Genomic DNA, 21,302 nt, shown 5'->3' with positions numbered 1-21,302 from the left:
GTGTTCAGCTCCTCCATTTCAGCCCCAAGTCCATCACTCCCCATGGAGAGGAGCAGGGAGAAAAAAACCTATTATGGCCTAGCTATATTCTTTCAATTAACCGAGTTATATTTAGAAATTGTATTAATAGACAATCCCCACTTACTGGATTTAAAAGCTTATTTAAGGTTAATTGCTGTTCTCCTTTCTTCTGTAATTCAACTGCTAGATTATTTATTTCCTCTTTATATCTGTTACACTGTATTAATACATGTTCCACTGTTTCTCTAACTCCACACCAATCACACAATCCTGTAAGATGTTTTCCTCTTATATACATTGTTGAGTTAAGTCCTGTATGTCCCAGTCTGCTTCTAGACAAAATACATTCTTCTTCGATCCGGGTAGGTCCGTGTATGGTCCGTGTATCATCCGATCATTCGATTATTCCATTTAATCTGGCAAACCAAAAACGAAATAACGAATCAATGTTTTGTTTTTCTGTATGAACCAAATATGAAAATGTTCGTTCGTTTGATTGCTTTCAGCTCGAAACGGGAAATATAATAAACAAGGAAACCAAAACGAAATAATGGGTCGAATATACGTTGTCTTTATTTTTCTTTATTTGTTTTCCTATTTCCCACGGTGGATTCAATTCTGTTTCGCGCATGCGCAGTGGATAGTTTCAAAGGAGTAGGTCGCTGAGCGCCAAAAGCGTAGGGTTCGGTCCCAGTTGGTCAAACTTTCCAGTTCAAATGGCACTCGAACCATACATGTCTTTTATTGAGGACATGTTTATGAATGGAATGCCATGTCATGAGATCTCAGTAAAGATGCAAGAAATGGGTGTCCAGCGTGGAAGCTCTGAGATCAGCATCCGGAGACTACTTGCCTATGGGATCAATTCCATGCCACATATATTTGCAAAAATATAAAGTATTGCAAAATAAAATAAAGTTTTGCAAAACAAAAAAAGTATTGAGCAAAAAAAATTTTTTTTAAAAAACAAAAATTAAGTATCACAAACGTAAAATAAAGTATCGAGAGAAAAATAGAAAGTTTTGCAAACAAAAATAAAGAATTGCAAAATATAAATAAAATATAGCAAAAACCAAGATATAATTAATTGCAAAAATCAATGACTGTTGTAAAAGAAACTAAAGAACTTTTATCCTTTTTTATCTCTGCAACAGATTTTTAGGCAGCAATGATTTTGCCACACATCTTTTTCTTTGCAATGCCTACTAATTATTTTGCAATGCTCCTTTTAATCTGCATTTCCATCACGTGTGAGCTCGTGATACCGTTTTGCCTTTGTGCTTCACTTTTCTCTGCGTTTCACTTTATGGCACTGTTTTGACGTGGGGGTGGAGTCAGGGGATTGGGGCGTGTACAACGGGCTCAGTGATGCCTCCCTGGAAGTTACCTCATTAGCTTGAGACACTGATCAAACATCATGGCTGAGCACAGGCATGCAGGTGGATCTCAGGTATATAAAGTTGATTGTTTCCTTTTATTTAATTAGCATTAAATGTGTTTTAACAGCGTTTGTGTCAGATAAAGAAGTTAGAGATCAGTTAAAGCGGTGGATTTATTAGCCATACTGCTAACATAGCCAGCATCTGCAGTTTTTTCTCTCTCAATTGATTGGACTATTGATTGATTCTTATGTTTACTTTATAGATTATAATTGTCTATACCATAGTATGTTGTCTTCTAAAAAAATGTAAACTCCATATTTAAAAATATATAAATAGATGTTACATTATCACTGTTAAAGGAGACAATAAATAGATTACAAATAAAAAGTTAAACGATCGTAACAAATAAGCATCCCAGGAAACGATCTACAAACAATAAAAGAACATCACTTATAACGTTAATTGTGCAAAAGCAAAACAAATTTAACATTGATTCTTAAGAGTAGGTGCTGATAAACTGGTTATATCCTGCTCTACTCGAGGCAGAGAAACAGCAGGAGAAAGCTGTTGTTGCTGCTGACCCGCCTGAATATGACCGAAGCTTTGAGTCAGAACACTAATAAGATTCATCACGACATCTGGATATTCTTTCTGCTAAATGTGACATGGCAAATCATTACATGAGATGACCTAGATACACGTACATTTACTGTGAGCATCGTAAGAACTTAAGTAGCTTGCGAACAGGTTCGTTGAGCAATGGAGGAGTCAGAAGACAGCGAAGCAGGTTTGAAATCAGCACTTTAATTTCTTTTCACGAACATACGACGGTCACCGCCGTAGAAATGTAAACAAAACAATATCACACTCAGTCTGTGGAGCTTTCTGGATCCACTCTCTCTCCCTCTCGACACTTGGCGTCCCTTTAAATGTCTCTCTCCGTATCACTACAACAAGACACAGGTGTTAGAGATAATTACAAACCAGGTGACAAGCCTTACCGCTTCTCTCTCCCGCAGACTGACACACAACCACGCCCCCATGCCACATAGCTGTATAACGCAGGGTTAAGAATATAGAGGATGTGAACATTTTATATTTCAAAACTTTATATTTAAAGACAGAACACATGCACGCTTGTTACAATCGCTTAACTTTTTATTTATAATCTATTTATTGTCTACTTTAACAGTGATAATGTTACATCTAAATATGGAGTTTACATTTTTTCATTAGAAGACAACATACTATGGTATAGACAATTATAATCTATAAAGTAAACATAAGAATCAATCAATAGTCCAATCAATTGAGAGAGAAAAAACTGCAGATGCTGGCTATGTTAGCACGTATGGCTAATAAATCCACCGCTTTAACTGATCTCTAACTTCTTTATCTGACACAAACGCTGTTAAAGCACATTTAATGCTAATTAAATAAAAGGAAACAATCAACTTTATATACCTGAGATCCACCTGCATGCCTGTGCTCAGCCATGATGTTTGATCAGTGTCTCAAGCTAATGAGGTAACTTCCAGGGAGGCATCACCGAGCCCGTTGTACACGCTCCAATCCCCTGACTCCACCCCCACGCCAAAACAGTGCCATAAAGTGAAACGCAGAGAAAAGTGAAGCACAAAGGCAAAACGGTATCACAAGCTCACACGTGATGGAAATGCAGATTAAAAGGAGCATTGCAAAATAATTAGTAGGCATTGCAAAGAAAAAGATGTGTGGCAAAATCATTGCTGCCTAAAAATCTGTTGCAGAGATAAAAAAGGATAAAAGTTCTTTAGTTTCTTTTACAACAGTCATTGATTTTTGCAATTAATTATATCTTGGTTTTTGCTATATTTTATTTATATTTTGCAATTCTTTATTTTTGTTTGCAAAACTTTCTATTTTTCTCTCGATACTTTATTTTACGTTTGTGATACTTAATTTTTGTTTTTTTTAAAAAAAATTTTTTTGCTCAATACTTTTTTTGTTTTGCAAAACTTTATTTTATTTTGCAATACTTTATATTTTTGCAAATATATGTGGCATGGAATTGATCCCATAGGCAAGTAGTCTCCGGATGCTGATCTCAGAGCTTCCACGCTGGACACCCATTTCTTGCATCTTTACTGAGATCTCATGACATGGCATTCCATTCATAAACATGTCCTCAATAAAAGACATGTATGGTTCGAGTGCCATTTGAACTGGAAAGTTTGACCAACTGGGACCGAACCCTACGCTTTTGGCGTTCAGCGACCTACTCCTTTGAAACTATCCACTGCGCATGCGCGAAACAGAATTGAATCCACCGTGGGAAATAGGAAAACAAATAAAGAAAAATAAAGACAACGTATATTCGACCCATGATTTCGTTTTGGTTTCCTTGTTTATTATATTTCCCGTTTCGAGCTGAAAGCAATCAAACGAACGAAAATTTTCATATTTGGTTCATACAGAAAAACAGAAAAACAAAACATTGATTCGTTATTTCGTTTTTGGTTTGCCAGATTAAATGGAATAATCGAATGATCGGATGATACACGGACCTGGGTCGAATATACGTTGTCTTTATTTTTCTTTATTTGTTTTCCTATTTCCCACGGTGGATTCAATTCTGTTTCGCGCATGCGCAGTGGATAGTTTCAAAGGAGTAGGTCGCTGAGCGCCAAAAGCGTAGGGTTCGGTCCCAGTTGGTCAAACTTTCCAGTTCAAATGGCACTAGGCGCAACATGAAGCCTTGAATGTTTTATGAATCTGGTCCCTGGAGCACAGATTTTATCAGCTGGCAATTTTCATTGCACATTTAAGAGTGCAAGTTGCAACTATTATTAACAATAACTGAAAGCTGAGGCTTATCAGTAGCAGTAACAATGAACATAGGCCTATGTGCAGTTATGTCACCAACACTCATTCATTATGGAATATTATTAACAGTGAGGACACAAAAAGTGTCCACATCATCTCAAGCACATTTATCGTCCAAAACCATTGTCAAACTGAGGTTATGTACTGTATCAGCTGAATGAGCAAGCTTCCAGGAACTGTTACTACTACTTCTTCTTCTTCTTCTTCTACTACTAGTACTACTACTACACACACACACACACACACACACACACACACACACACACACACACACACACACACACACACTCATGTTGTGTTTCCATGTTTTATGGGGACTTTCCATAGACATAATGGTTTTTATACTGTACAAACTTTATATTCTATCCCCTAAACCTAACCCTCACAGAAAACATTCTGCATTTTTACATTTTCAAAAAACATAATTTAGTATGATTTATAAGCTGTTTTCCTCATGGGGACCGACAAAATGTCCCCACAAGGTCAAACATTTCGGGTTTTACTATCCTTATGGGGACATTTGGTCCCCACAAAGTGATAAATACACGCTCACACACACACACACACACACACACACACACACACACACACACACACACACACACACACACACACACACACACCCTAGTTTAGTATGCAACATGTTTTACTTTTTTTTATATCACGTAACGTTACCTCATTTATTGCTCGAGAGACAGCAATGTCAAGGTCTGAATCAGAAGTGTGTCCTTTTCTCCGCATATTATGCTTGGCAAGTAGTCTCCGGATGCTGATCTCAGAGCTTCCACGCTGGACACCCATTTCTTGCATCTTTACTGAGATCTCATGACATGGCATTCCATTCATAAACATGTCCTCAATAAAAGACATGTATGGTTCGAGTGCCATTTGAACTGGAAAGTTTGACCAACTGGGACCGAACCCTACGCTTTTGGCGCTCGCGACCTACTCCTTTGAAACTATCCACTGCGCATGCGCGAAACAGAATTGAATCCACCGTGGGAAATAGGAAAACAAATAAAGAAAAATAAAGACAACGTATATTCGACCCATTATTTCGTTTTGGTTTCCTTGTTTATTATATTTCCCGTTTCGAGCTGAAAGCAATCAAACGAACGAAAATTTTCATATTTGGTTCATACAGAAAAACAGAAAAACAAAACATTGATTCGTTATTTCGTTTTTGGTTTGCCAGATTAAATGGAATAATCGAATGATCGGATGATACACGGACCCGGTCATCGTTCGTTCATTTGTTTTTGCTTTCATATATATAAAAACGAGAAAACAACTCCTTTTTTCGTTTTTTCGTTTTTTTTGAAAAACGAAAAAACTAAATTATGACTTGATTTTTGGTTTTCCCGTTCTTGCACGGAAATCAGAAAAACGACTTGATATTCCGATTTTCCCCTGTGGGTGGGGCTAAATCTGATTGGCAGGATATGCATTCATTGTTTTTCAAATTAAGAGTTTTCCAAACACTGTATTTGTTAGCCTGTAAAATTAATAGTCTATATGCATGCTATTTGTCACCCAATTATTTGGCTTCACTGACTGAAAAAATCTATTGAAATAGCCTAAATTCAAGCCTAAAAGCCTGTTCACGCACTGACAGTTGTCATTATACAAATTTAAATAATACATTTATTCTTTGTTTTAGATGTTTTTATTAACTTAAATTCTTATGAATAATATATTTTTTATAATGTCTATTTGTTATTTATGGCCTGTATGCACATACACATAAATATGCTTTGAGGTTCCTAGTAATATGCCACATGCAGGCTATAGTCAAAGTTTAGTGCTATATTACATCGTCATTATAATACAATATAATGCAGGATTGTCATCTGTCCTCTTATGTCAGATTCTTAAATTTAGTCAACAAATTCAATCAGAATGCAAAGACACTGTGTTTGGTGTATGGTTACTATGACCAAATAAAAGGAAGTCGGTATCAATATAATACATTTTTGGATTGAGATTTTGGATTGAGATTGACCCAGGCTGTTTAGCCTGTGTCATGTGGATTTACACATACACAGCAAATTATAATTGCATAAATTATGTTAAGAGATTAATGTTTTAAATGTAAAAAATTGTATGTAGAAATATGAAATTACTGGAAAAAAAATGAAACGTCTACTTTTTAACTATATGAAACTAACACCGCCATTAGGTGGCAGCAAGTCTCTAATGAGGGAGTTGATTCCTTTATTCCAGGGGTCGACAAGTAAGGTTGGCATCGGGCCAAAAAATATTTTTGACACTAGATGGCTGGCCAGAACATAGTCAATGGATAATTTAAGAAATTAATTGATGAAAAATGCAATTAGAATTGCATGTGACAGACTGTTACAGTGTCTTTTGTAACTGGTAGTGAGCTGTTACTCTGTGTTAAATCCTGTAGTAGGACAGTCATTAACAAAAAGCCACATTTGTGTGGGGGTGTCCGGGTTTTACACTGAATACATTAATAAAGCAGTAGGGATGAGTCACGATTTTCGAATATTCGATTTGTTGATTTAATTATAGAATATCGAATAGGTCGTGCGATTATTGTCTAAAAAAATCCGATGTTTTCGGTGCGATTCGGTGGTGACGCCGTGTAACCAGAGGGTGACGCTGCCAATAACGCAAAAGCTGTCACAAGGAACCGGCAAAAGTAATGATTATGAATGTTTCAAATATAGCAAGGAGACATTTTAATTGTTAGTGTATGTGTCGGCTGCAATATTGTCCGCAGTAGGACTAGTTAACGCGCATAGAGAAATGCACATTTCGGATTAGACATAAGCAGAGAGTAGGCTAGTCGGTTTCTTTTCGTTTTGAATTGTTTCGTTTAAAATTAGACATTTTTAAGCTTTCTATATATTTCTGGTGTCTGTGAGGCAGCTTAAACGCCAAGTTTCGGTTCATTTATAAGATGAGCTCCAGTTCACGAGCAATGCAATCTTGCCGGCGCCTCCATGTCCTGATTATATTGTCTGCTATATTTGCTTCTTATTTATTAAATCCAGGCAATTGGTTGATAAAACATTGATTAAAAATAAGATACAAATGATACAAAACGAAATTAAATTTTTAGAAAGGCTTTCTACAAAACAAAACTTAATGATGGTCAAAATTTCAGGCAGAGGAGTACCAAATCGCCTGGCTGAGGGTGGATGCAGAGCCAAGATTGATGAAGTGTTTCTGCCAAATGCCTCTGTTGCAGCAGATATGTATCATCAAGAAGTTGGGTCAACTCTGACCAGGTTGTCCATGTTTGGCAGTAATCCCATCACATCAGTAGAGGACAGAGCCAGTGTGGAACAGCACTTCACAGAACAGTGGCCTGACATTTCTGTTCTTTTTGATGAGGCAGTGAACTACAGTGGCACACCTTTCAAAAATGCGTTGATGTGTCTAATAAACACAACAAAAAGATTTGCCTAAAAATTGTTCATGTTTTATTGATTATCTGATGTTTCAACGATTTACTTAATCAAAATAAATGCATGTAACAAGCTAAAATTTCTGTAAGTGTTTCCATGCATATTGGAAATATAATTTCAATAACATCTTAGTGAAAGCTACCCTACATTTCAGATGACAAATGTGGATATTTGTAGGCCTATGAGATTATTAATTCATGATTCAAAAGTGTAACAGTTGTTACTTATTTTTATATATTTGATATAGTCTATTGGTGAAGTAGCTTTTTTTAATATAGAACTGCTTTTGAAATTATTATACAAATGTAAAGTCATTCTGTTGGATAATATTTGTTCCTTAGTGTAAAATGGAAGTATATGGTAATTTTATTATATGAGCAAAAAACTATATGCTGTAACAGTTTTAGAACTAGACAAATCTCTGCATTAATAATATGGTATTAAATGCATTAATAGGCTAATATAAAAATTGCTGTGTTGGCTCGGGATTTGAACCCGTGTCATGATCGTAACGTAAGTTCTACCACTCGGCCATGAGTGTACTCGCTGAGAAGTGCCCAAACGTTCATTTCTCCAGTGTGTGTTCGCTCACATGAGCGAGAAGCGCTCTTCATTCGTTTCATTCCTCAATACAATAGTAAAAAAATATCAGCTTAATTGCACCTAATTTATTTTTGTTTGTTTATTTGATTTTTTTTTTTGTTATCGCGCTGCTCCCCGGCCCGTGGAATAGGCTTAGGCCTATGTCGCCAACCGACGTCAAGATATGAAATATATAGGCTATATATTGTTCTTGTCTCTATTTTTTCTATTTTTCTGGGCTAAAAATGTTTTATTCTGTTAACCATAGTTGTAGTATTTCATCTTTACTGTTAATTGACATTAACCCCACTTACATTTCAAAATGCGGCAATTGCTGCTGTTTTGCACAATATCCATTTGCGCCACCTGGCGGTCATTTCGCGAATGACTTGAAATGCGACTGGTTTATTTTTTCTGCGGCGATAATAGGCATTTTGGTTGACTACTGTAGGTGTTTGCCAATGACTGTCTTGAAAGGCATCCTCAAAACTGTAGTGAGCAGGAGTATAGGGACGGCAAAAGTAACCTATATTGCGATGGAATGCAATATAAACTATAAGAAGGGCCTTCTCTCCATTCAGCCTTTTGTCTGATAACCACCGTGACAACTTCAATGCGTGAACATGTTTATATTTAGGCTATTTCAATAGATTTTTTCAGTCAGTGAAGCCAAATAATTGGGTGACAAATAGCATGCATATAGACTATTAATTTTACAGGCTAACAAATACAGTGTTTGGAAAACTCTTAATTTGAAAAACAATGAATGCATATCCTGCCAATCAGATTCAAAAAAAACGAAAAAAGGAGTTGTTTTCTCGTTTTTTCGTTTTTATATATGAAAGCAAAACAAACGAACGAACGATACCCGGATCTTCTTTCCTCCTCCCACCTGAATTACTTCCTCTTCCTACTAATGGTTGTATTAAATGTAGGTCTACCCTTTTGTTCATTATCCCAATAAAATTGCCATATTTGATTTAACTCCTTTTTTATTATTGATTTGATTTCTGATTTACTATACATTATATGCATATCTATATTTTCCTTTGCCATTAATTGTTTTGCTAATTTATCTGCTTCCTCATTCCCTGATACTCCAATATGCGCTGCATTATATATAATATCTGAAAAATTTATATCAAGAAATCTTATCTAGATTCAGACTGTTGAGCTTCCAGACATAACAGGGTGGAGCTTGAGTCTGAACATATGAGAGTTTTGTTTAATCCCATATCTTTTATTTTGTTAATTGCTAGCAATATTGCTAGTAATTCTCCTGTAAACACCAAAACTTTATCTGATACCCTTTTTCCGTCTGCCACTTTCAATCTTGGGATTATGTATGCTACCCCCACTTGACCGTTCCCTGGATCATTAGATGCATCTGTAAAAACCTGTATATACCTTTCATACTTAGTCTATATATATACTCCCTTGTTGATTCTGCCTCTAATGCATTTTGACCCCTGTCTTGTCTTGCTTCCAATATAAATCAACATTTGGCTGTGGTAAGATAGAGCTATTACTGGGGTAACTCTGTACTCGTTTAATTTCATATCCTGCACTAAATCCTTAATAATCCAGCCAAAACTATTAATTTTCACTTCCCCATGTTCCCAACATGCCTCTAGTACCTTTTTTGAAAGGCGATTATCCTTCTGAACTTTTAAGTTTGCCCAGTATGTCAATATCAGTTGCTTCCTTCTTAAGTGGATTGGCATCTCTCCCATCCCCACCTGTAATGCTGCTACCGGAGAAGAAGGATAAGCTCCACAACAAATCCTTAATGCTTGTGACTGGATTCTCTCTAGTTTTCCTAATGGTGATTTAGATGCTGATCCATAAGACATTTATCTATTATTGCTCTTATCATTGCAGAATAAATGGTTTTCAGTGCCATTCTATCAGCACCCCCATTACCGACCTGAAACACACCTCATTACATTTAAGATTTTCTTACATCTCTCTTCCATTTTATTTATGTGAGTACTCCATGTAATTTTCGAGTCAAACCACATTCCTAGAAATCTTATCACTTTAACTTGTTCTAATTCTTTATTATATAATTTTAGATTTATATCTCTACTTAACTTTTTATTTGTAAATAAAATATATTTAGTTTTCTCCACAGAGAATTTAAATCCCCATTTATAAGACAATTTCCCAACATTATTTAAAGCTGATTGCATTTTATCCACAATATAATCCACATTTCTTCCTCTAATCCAAAGAGCTCTATCATCCGCAAACAACAATTTTCCTATATTAATATCTATTGTTGCAAATATGTCATTAATCATAATAGTAAATAACATTGGACTCATGACACTACCCTGTGGGGGCCCAATTTTCACTTTTATATTTCTTCCTAATAAAAAATCTTTAATCCAATTATATAATCTCCCACCTATTCCAATCTGATCTAATTTTATCAGCAAACCTTCTTTCCATAACACATCATAAGCTTTTTCAATATCAAAGAAAACTGCTACTACTGTTTCTTTCTTTATCAAGGCTCTCCTTATATCTGATTCCAAACTCACTATTGAATCCATTGTTCCCCTTCCACATCTAAATCCACTTTGATATGGAGAAAATAACATAATTTTCTCCAAATGATACATTAGCCGGTCAGTAATCATTTTTTCCATTAATGGGTGGTTAAAGCTATTGGTCTGTAATTTAGAGGTACATTTGGATCTTTACCTGGATTCTTTATAGGGATAATAAAAGCTTCCTTCCAACTCTGAGGTAAAATCCCTTCTTCCCATATTCTATTATAAAACTTTAATATTACTCCAAGTGATTCTTCACTTAACTTTTTTAACATAATATAACTTATTTCATCTTGTCCTGGAGTTGTTACCTTCTTTTTTTTAATGCTCGTTTTAATTCAGGGAATGAAAACGGAACATCCAATAAACCATCCATTGCCCTCCTCCTTTCCAATATATATGGATGTTTTCTTTACAGCTTCCCTCTCATTTCCTTACTCTCCTTTGTCAAGTTATCTGAACTATTTATTTTTAAAAACTCTTTCAGGAACAATTCTGCTTTTTCTTTGTCACTTATTGCATTTTCCTCATCCATACTTAATACTGGATTCATATTCTTTCCTAATTCCTCTCATCTTTTTAAATAATGTTCCAAACTTCCTCAACTGGAGTACTTTTACCAATTTCATCACAAAATGATCTCCAATACTCTCTCTTTATTTTCCCCAGTTAGCTATCTCAAACTTCCATTTTCCTGTATTTCCTCGTTTTTCCCTCCTGATCTCATTATTTAATATTGTACTTATTATGGGAAAATGATCACTACCAACTGTACATTTATTTAATACCTCCCAATGTATTATCCCTCCTAATGTATATGAAACAATTGTTAGATCTATTGCTGATTCCCTTCCGTAATTCACATCCATTCGTGTGGATTTTCCGTCATTTAAGCAAACTAAATTTTAGTCTTCAATAACCTGACCATTTGTGTCTGTCATTGTTCCTCCCCATAAAGTATTATGGGCATTAAAATCCCCACACCATATCACCCTTTCACCACTTAGACCTTTATTTCTTCCATACTTTCCTGTGTTAACCTATTACATGGATTATAAAAGTTTATTATGACATAATTCTTCTTTTTAATCCATATTTCTACTACTATATATTCCATAGTGACCCCTTTCTCCAAAATTATATAAGGAATTCCCTTTTTTAAAAACATGACACACCCTCCACCTTTACCTTACTTCCTATCTCTTCTCACACTTATACATCCTTTTAAAACAAAATCTAATCTAGAATTCAACCATGACATTTGAATGCATATCATGTCTAGCTTTTCTTTCATTTGGTTTATGTAACCTTTAAATTCTTGACCATTGATGCAAAGACTTCTGGCATTCCATTGTAAGATGATTAACATAAACAATACTAACCAACCCAAGTCTCCTGACATGACTGAGATTCTGTATTAAGACTTTCCATTATATCTTCCCATTTCAATCCTTTTATCTCTAGAAATCTCTCTGCCACTTTAACAATTATTTGGATTTTTTTTTCTATTCTTCTTTCCATCTGTGCAGTACAGTTGATCACCTCTACCATAAAGAGCACAAAGTTTTTCTTGTTTACCATCATTGTGTCTTCTGCTAATCTACCCTCTCCAATTACTCTACCTGTTCCTTCAGTCCCTTTACCGTACTCCATTCATTCTTTTCCACTCTGCTTATTCCTAGTATTTACTACTTTCACTGCTTCAGCATACGTTAGGTTATTTTAAATTTTTTCCTGTTGTACTTCCTTTGCCTTTTTCCTCACCTCACAACCCACGTATGCCACATTATGACTACCTCCGCAATTGCAACATTTCAATCCTTCTCCTTCCTTACACTTCCCAAACTCATGCTACCCTCCACATCGTGCACATCTTATTTTTGATTTACGTACTGCTGCAGTATGACCATACCTCTGGCAATTGTAACACCTCAGAGGAGGAGCTACATAGTTCCTAATCAGGTAGCTTATAAAACCCATCTTGATTCGATCTGGTATTTTTTTCCCTTCCAATTTAAGACGGACAGACAAACTGTCTACTCTTCTCCCTTCTCTGTTCATTTGTAAACTAACTGCATCCATGACATTTCCTCCCTCTTCATTCTTTTTTAATTCCTCCATAGTAACTCCTAATGGAACTCCATTTATCACTCCATAGACCCATGACTTCTGTCCTATCCATCCATCCATCCATCTTCAACCGCTTATCCGAAGTCGGGTCGCGGGGGCAGCTGCTCCAGCAGGGGGCCCCAAACTTCCCTCTCCCGAGCCACATTAACCAGCTCTGACTGGGCGACCCCGAGGCGTTCCCAGGCCAGTGTGGAGATGTAATCTCTCCACCTAGTCCTGGGTCTTCCCCGAGGCCTCCTCCCAGCTGGACGTGCCTGAAACACCTCCCTAGGGAGGCAGCCAGGGGGCATCCTTACCAGATGCCCAAACCACCTCAACTGACTCCTTTCAACGCAAAGGAGCAGCGGCTCTACTCCGAGCTCCTCACGGATGACTGAGCTCCTCACCCTATCTCTAAGGGAGAAGCCCGCCACCCTTCTGAGGAAGCCCATTTCGGCCGCTTGTACTCGCGACCTAGTTCTTTCGGTCATGACCCAACCTTCATGACCATAGGTGAGGGTAGGAACAAAAATTGACCGGTAGATCGAGAGCTTTGCCTTTCGGCTCAGCTCTCTTTTCGTGACAACGGTGCGATAGAGCGAGTGCAATACCGCCCCTGCTGCCCCGACTCTCCGGCCAACCTCCCGCTCCATTGTCCCCTCACTCGTGAACAAGACCCCGAGGTACTTGAACTCCTTCACTTGGGGCAAAACTTCATTCCCTACCTGGAGTACGCACTCCATCGGTTTCCTGCTGAGAACCATGGCCTCAGATTTAGAGGTGCTAATCCTCATCCCAGCTGCTTCACACTCGACTGCCAAGCGATCCAGTGAGAGCTGAAGGTCACGGACAATCTTATAATTCATTCCCATCTGTTTGCCCACCATTTTAAGTTTTACTGTTCTATTGTAATATTTTTGCTCTTCGTTCCTGCATGCTATCAACAAAGCACCATCTTGTAATACTTTTGCAAATGTAATCTCACCCACTTGTTTCCTTAATTCAAATGTCAACACCATTAGATTTACTCCTGATACTCCATCTCCCTTAAACTTCAATATTACCCTATACTCATTCTTATTTTTATCCCTCTCATCCCCTTCTTCCTCACTTGTTATCGAACTACTTTCTGATCTATCCTCCTTTCCTTTTTTCCTCTTTTTAGTTACTTTCTTTCATGTTTTTCCATCTACATGTGTCCATCCTACCTCCATCTCATCATCCTCTTCAACTTCTTCAATTTTTTTTTGTCTCTGATCCATTCCCAGTTCGATTACCTCGGGATATTGTCATCGCACTAAAACCAAAATGCGCACTCGCCCACAGTTGGCAATTCCACACTTCCCGGTTTTCCGATCCCCAGATAATCTTACCGGAATGGAACACTAATAAGTGAACATTGTTAGTGCATTATTCCATGAGAAACATTTCAAATAGCTTAGAGTGCTACAATGCACGGCCACTTGTACAGCCGTTTTGGTTCTGGTAGTGTTTTTCCTACTCAATTTTTTCATAAGGATTTGATAAAACCCTTCATAAAAGACCTGAAAGCCTTGAACCAAACCAACCAGCTCCAATAACTATATTACAAACTTTGATTTGGAAAAAATTAACAAACAAAAAAAATCTGACAGAATTACAAGGCTATGTATTTACTGTCTTTCATGAGGGTACAAATCAAGCATTACTAATAATGTGGTTGAATTAAAACCAATGGAAAAATAAAAAACTATTGATTTAAAGTTGATGATTATAAGTATATAAACAATGTATTTTTATTTTAATGCAAAATATTCAGATATTTGCAAAGACACAACTAGTTTGGAAGCATTGAGACTAGGTTTGCCATCCATTCCTTATTAAGGGAGCAAATTTGTGTTCCATATGAACCCCATAGGGGATGCCATTTGTCACATATTTTAGCATCTCACACCCAAACGGCTGAGAATATTTCACAACCAAGAGAAATTTCCGCAAAACTCACACCTTTTCCGGCAGTTGTGTGAGATATCGGCTGTTGCTATGATTAAAGATGCACTCAGTAATTTTTTCCTCATTAAAAAAAGTTGTATTCCTAAAGAAATTAACTGCAATTTTTAAACATATGTATTTAATCGTGAAGACACCAGTCATTTAATAAAAGTAACATTATAAAATATTTTCTATTCTACGTGGAGTGTGTCCCCTCATGGGGGCTGCCATGTTAGAATCACATGACCAGCCAAATACTACTTGTTTAATCTCAGTAACCACCCTGTTATTGGACACTTTCACTCATGGAAATTAATTAATCATGGCTGTCTATGAATAGTGAATTTCTTCATAGCTCCTTTAACTGAAAACTATTGCATTGGATCAGTGGGGTCCAATAAAATCTATGTAAAATCTTGAATTGGATAAGGCAAAATTGTGTTCCATATGAACTCCATAGGGGATGCCATTTGTCACATCTCTAGATGCAGACTTGATGTTTTTTAGAATCTCAGCCCACACTCCCTCCTCCAATACCAAGTTAAAATCTTTCTCCCATAATCTCTTGATAGAATTTAAAGCTTCCTTCTTCATATGGGGGTTCCCCAACCCATTCCCATTCAACGTAGAGAGAGAAAATCCCCTCATATTAACATTTGACATTTAGAAAAAAATAGATTTTGTGTCAAAACTAAAATAATTAAGACAATATTCTCCATTAGTGCAACAAACAACTTCTCCCGGAACAAAAAAAAAAAAAAAAACTGAAAAAAGATAACCCTGTGCATGACAGCGCAATCTGGCGTCCATCCCTCTAAACTCAAACCGTCTATGTACGCCTACGAGAGTCCCCGCAACAACTTTGCCTTCAGATGCTTCAATACAAATTTTGTGAGACAGAATTACACAGCAAAAAATGGTCTAAAAAACAAACTCCAGCCAATAAACAGAATGAACACAAATAATGTGTAGATTCATCCTAGCTGAACCAGTACAAACAAAACAAAACAAAAATGAAGAAGAAGGGGCTGTTCAGTTCTTCGGGCAGTCAAACAAATTTTCAGGCCCTTTCGGCCAATACATGAGTGCAACAAAAGACCCAATCACTCCAATGTCCTGCAAGAGATATTCCACAAAACAAACTCCAAAAGCACCAAAAACGTGTAGATTTATCCACAAGTTGTCCCAAAGAAATTATATTACACAAAACAAACTCCAGCCGCTAGGTGGAATCAGCACAAAAAGAGATGAAAAAGGCGCCCAGCTTCCTCGGACAGTCAAGTGAAAGTTCAGTGAGTAAACAGCAAATTGAAAGTCACCAAGTGGCTTACTCACTCCAATGTTTTTATGAAGGACAGTGCTTGCTGTGGGCTTAAGTATCTAGTCTCAATTTGGCCAAAAACATCAGAGCAAAAGCAAACTTCCGTTGATGTAAGAGTTTCTTGCATTTCTTGAATCGATCACGTTTCTCTCGTCGAATTTGCAAAGTCTCGGAACAAGAAAATGCTGTGGTTCTTCTAAGAAATCTTTCCTTTACTCACATCTCTGAAATTCTTGACCTATGAAAGCTCAGCTAAACAAAGAGCATTGATTATTAAATTAAACTAATCATGGGTGAGGTTTGGAAGTGATTTTTATTTATTTTTTTACAACTGCCCATGCCTGCTGAGGAGTAGTTGCCTGTGTTTCTAATATCATTAAAAATAGATCACTTTGAAACCTGTCACTCAGAGATTGTGAAGTACACTTTTTCACAACATAAACTCCACAAAAACAGTGTGGCCATGACAAATGCATTAGAGAATGCATTATTTAGGAAGTCAGATTAGATTACTAGTCGCCAAAAGTGGAAGGGCCTCTGTGACACATTAAATAAGGCAAAGAAGTAATATAATACTGAAAGATCTGCAGTCTGGGCAGCTATTTTCAATGTCAACAAAGTGGCATGAAAGTGCAGCGTCTATCTACTTGAACTCGGAAAGACCGAAATCTTCAAGACAGTTGGTCAAGATTGCTATCAAAAAACATATTTCAAATCAAGAGTAAAATTTGATAACAATGGTAACATTAATTGTGATTCTTTTGCTCAGATCAGGCTAAAACGCAATTTTTTTCAGGCTGGTTCAGTTAATGCACATGCTCGAGTTGATTGACAGGCAATCTCTCTATCTATAAGTTGATTAGCTCTTTTACCGAGACTTCCTTTTCAAAATCTATTGGCTATTGGGCATTCCAATTTGTCTTATGTCAATGTGTGTAAAAATTACATTAGAAATGGAAGGTCAAGTTTACAGAGTATTCTGTTATACTGCAAATAAATGTCCCCTTAATGAGAACACCTGTGCTATGAATTTTTCAAGCAATTGGGTGTACATTCCCAGATAGCAAAAAATGTCCGCACGGCTTCTTTTTGCCGCCGACCCAAAGCTGTCGGCTATAGGTGCGTCCCACTGGCGGGGATGAAACGTTTGCCGCCGAATTCGTCACTCCCATTTCTTGCGAGTTGCCGCCCGCGAAAGCTGGCGGGCCGCCTGCTTCATTTTCTCTGGCGGTTGCCTCGCGCCAATCGACCGCGTCCGGCTGGCGGCAAGCCGCTTTGAAATACAAGGACAGCTTAGACTCTCAAAATCGACCAGCCATGTTGGCTATTATTATTTTTTGCTCCAAAGCCATTAGGGTTTATAACATAGTCTTGACTCTTGATTCCATGATAAGGTAAGGTTTAGGAAATGACATTTAAATTACTTTGAAACTCTGAAGCGATTATACAGTAATATATGTAAAATATATTGAATTATTTTATGCACTTAGGTGAAAATTGTTTACATTTCTTTGATTGATGCACATCTGAGACATGCACCAATAAACCAAAAAGAATTCCTTTTGTAAAACTTACTTGGCAATAAATATCTTTCTGATTCTGATTAGGTTTTAAAATATTTATTTAATTCATGGTATGAACAATTTAGCAGAATAAATTGATGAAGTTAGACTTTTCACCAATGCCTGACTATCAGTGAACAGTGAAAGACATCTGCAACATGGCCAAAATCTTGGGTATACTTTATATTTTTTTTATTAATTTGCAACCATGGTGATATCTATCATAAACATGAAAATCCCCGTTTTGACGTGAAGGATAAACTCAATGAAAAAGCTAAATTATCCTCTGGTTTCACAGTTGTGCAGAAATTTCGTTTGTCTTTACATTTTTTCCAACCTCGATTTTTTTGTTGTTGTTATTTTACCTTTTTCAGGTAAGGGATTCATTTGCAATTATGACCTGTACAAATGTTTAAGAAAGTGTTAAAGTCCCTGTAAAGGCAATAAAAAAAAATCTAAACACATTATAAATGTTAAATGTATTGCTAAGACTGTGGGAGTACTGAATAGTCTACGTGCACAAGCGTAGTGACGAACTTCCGCTGTCGCCAGAAGTCGGCATATCTTTTTACGGTTTACTTGCGCGTCGCACAAAATGTTTTCGATGTCTCCAGGATCTTCCGAAAATAAGCATCAGCAATGTTCATCGCATTGTTGATGCCTGGTCCCCTGCTCCGACAAGCAAGAGGGACAAGGGCTTTAAACTATACATATCGAGTTATCTGCACAACTACAAGGGTAAGTATTTTAATCTAATGTGGTGTGCTAAGCTAGTTCGCCACGTGTTCATTTTTAATGTAACGTTAGTATAGAAGCTTGTTTTTTCTTAGTTTTAAAGCAGACTGTTTGTTAAAGGTGGGGTATGTGATTTGCAAAACGGCCGGCAGATTTTGAAAATACACAACTCTAAGGTCCTACCTTCTCTCCTCCAACGCTTGCCCTGACTCCACCCATTCGAAAAACATGGACGCGCAATCATGCACGAGCGAAAACTCAGATGCGCAGTGTTCTAGCAGTGTTCTAGACTCACTAGTCAAACAGTGCATTCACCTGTCAGACAATTTTTCAGAGCAAATTGTTGACACAGCAGGAGGAGGGGTTCGCATACCACTCTTGAAAGGTGTAGAGCTGATTTTCTCATAACTGTAAAAAAAAAGAACATAGCCAGCCCTGGCGTCTGTACAGCGGTCTTCTATTCAAAACAGGATTCATAGAAATGTGGAACAACCCCACTAGCACTATAAAAGCTCTATTCTCCATACATAAATACAATCGCTTCCTGTTACTGGGTCACGAGCTTTGAGTATGCGCATCGAACGGGACACGCGCAGCCAGGGTGGTGGGGGAGGGGGCATGGTACGACCGTTTGATTGACACATTTTCTGTCCAATGATTCTAGATGGTCTTGAAAATGATTGGCTGGAGTTTTTCGAGTCCTGCCCGTTCCACAGATGATTAAATTGCTTAATTTTCATTTCAGTGCTTCTAATTTACAGCCAGTAAGTGGGTTAGGAATAGGATTTCAAGTTATTTTGAAAAAATGGTCAAAAAAGAAAATCACATACCCCACCTTTAATTTTTGTGATAATTGTATTAACTTGCTCTCCTCTCAGTTTCTAATAAAGGTCAGGGCACAGGTGAAGTCACTGTCATGGCATTGTGTTACAGGTCCATGAGGAAATCAGAGTATGGTGAGGCTTGTTACTTTAATAGCCCGATGTTCCTGGGGACTCGGCTAAGGTTATTCATGTTTAATGTAACTCAAATGAAAACAGTTATTGTAGGCAGGTAAGTTTCCCTAGCTGGTCCCCTCCGGGTAAAATTAGTTCTTATTCAAGTTTTCAACTCAGTCATTCGTTTAAGATGCAATCTTGTGTTATAAGTATTAGGCTATCATGATTATACAGTGAACAAGCTATATAAATAAGTATTTAATATAATAAAAGTGTAGAGAAACAACCTAGGGTGTAAGGTAAAGGCTGAATATTGTAGATTTATTACAATATGTTGCATGTTTGAATTAAAATACCTGTGGATATGCAACTTCCCACTCATGAAAGTTTTATGTTATTCAAAGGAGCACACTCTACAAAGGCCTGACTGGAGATTTGGCTGATCTATCCATCATTCAGGTGAGTAGGGATATAACAATAGCAAATTTCACTGTACAGTATGATATATCAACCAAAGTCTGTATACCAATATTTCATTATTTTCTTTTTCCTCCCCTTTTACAAACAAATAATTTCCTCCCTTTTTTTCTGCTTCAAAGAAAAAAAATGAAATTTATGTTATCATAAGGGTTCTTCATTATGAACTTGTATGCCATGCATAACATACTGTGGATAGAAATTACAGGGAAAGTTACTGGTATGATAATTGTGGTTGTATTATATTGCTATTATATTTAGTGTATTGCTAATCAATATATTGTTACTTCCCAGGTGACAGCGGCTCACTTATAGAGCAGGTGAAGCAAGTTGGGACAATGTTGAAGACGTTTGCTCGCACTGGGCAATCAGGTACAACTTGCAAACAACACCTGCGTTTGTTGGTTTAATTCCCACTGGGGCCACCTGTACATGTAGTAGACCTAGATATAAATGTCATGGTTTAGTAGTTGAAGGACCAGGACTTTATTCTATTATTCTGGGAACCCCTGTAGTTGCAGATCAGACCCTAATGCTGCGACGTCTTGGAGAGTTTGGCGATGTTGTGCGTAGCATGGACAACAAAATGCTATGCTGCAACATTTCAGTGCCAATGTGTCTGTTGGAGAGTTATGCCTGACAGGGGATCTGTTACTCCCCACTAGACACCCAGGAAGATTTGGCGTTGCTTGACAACAGTTTGAGGCAGGATAAAGAGCTCCAGCAACAATTTGTAAGTGTGCTGATTTAGTTTATAACGCCATAGGGTAATCTAAAAAGTTAAATTAAGATTGTACACTGCATATTCTACAGTTTGAATCCACATCCTGTCACATTTTACATTTATGAGAAGCTTCAGAGAAATGTAATTTGTAACATGTTTTTTTTTTTTTTTTCAGCTTCGGTTTTTGGCAATCAAATGTGGGAGGGACCTAAAGACAACCGTGTGGCGAATGCTTCAGAGTATCTTCTCTAATCACCTTTCCATCAATACAACCTGGACTGGTGTCCAGGTTGTATTGGCTGTTTTCTCTACAGCCAGATTTTCCAATAGTATCCAGTATAAAGCATGTTTTAGAGACATGTTCCTGAAGACCATTGTTCAAAGTAAGTTGGATATTGTTTTTTATATTTAAGTAGATGTGTATGACCTTATGCCATTCAAATGGAATGACAGATCTTTATTTTCTACAGGAGCCATCTGGAAGAACCCGGCAACCCAGGATGCCACTGATGAGGCGATCCAGGTTAACGTTACGAGTTACCTGAAAGGAGCATCTGAACGTGAAGGTGGAAAAAGGCGCTGCACAGCTTAGAGGGACCCACAGCCGACCCCTTAAACCT

This window comes from Xyrauchen texanus, chromosome 40, assembly GCF_025860055.1.
Source record: "Xyrauchen texanus isolate HMW12.3.18 chromosome 40, RBS_HiC_50CHRs, whole genome shotgun sequence".
Lineage (NCBI taxonomy): Eukaryota > Metazoa > Chordata > Actinopteri > Cypriniformes > Catostomidae > Xyrauchen > Xyrauchen texanus.
This window is presented reverse-complemented; position numbering follows the sequence as displayed.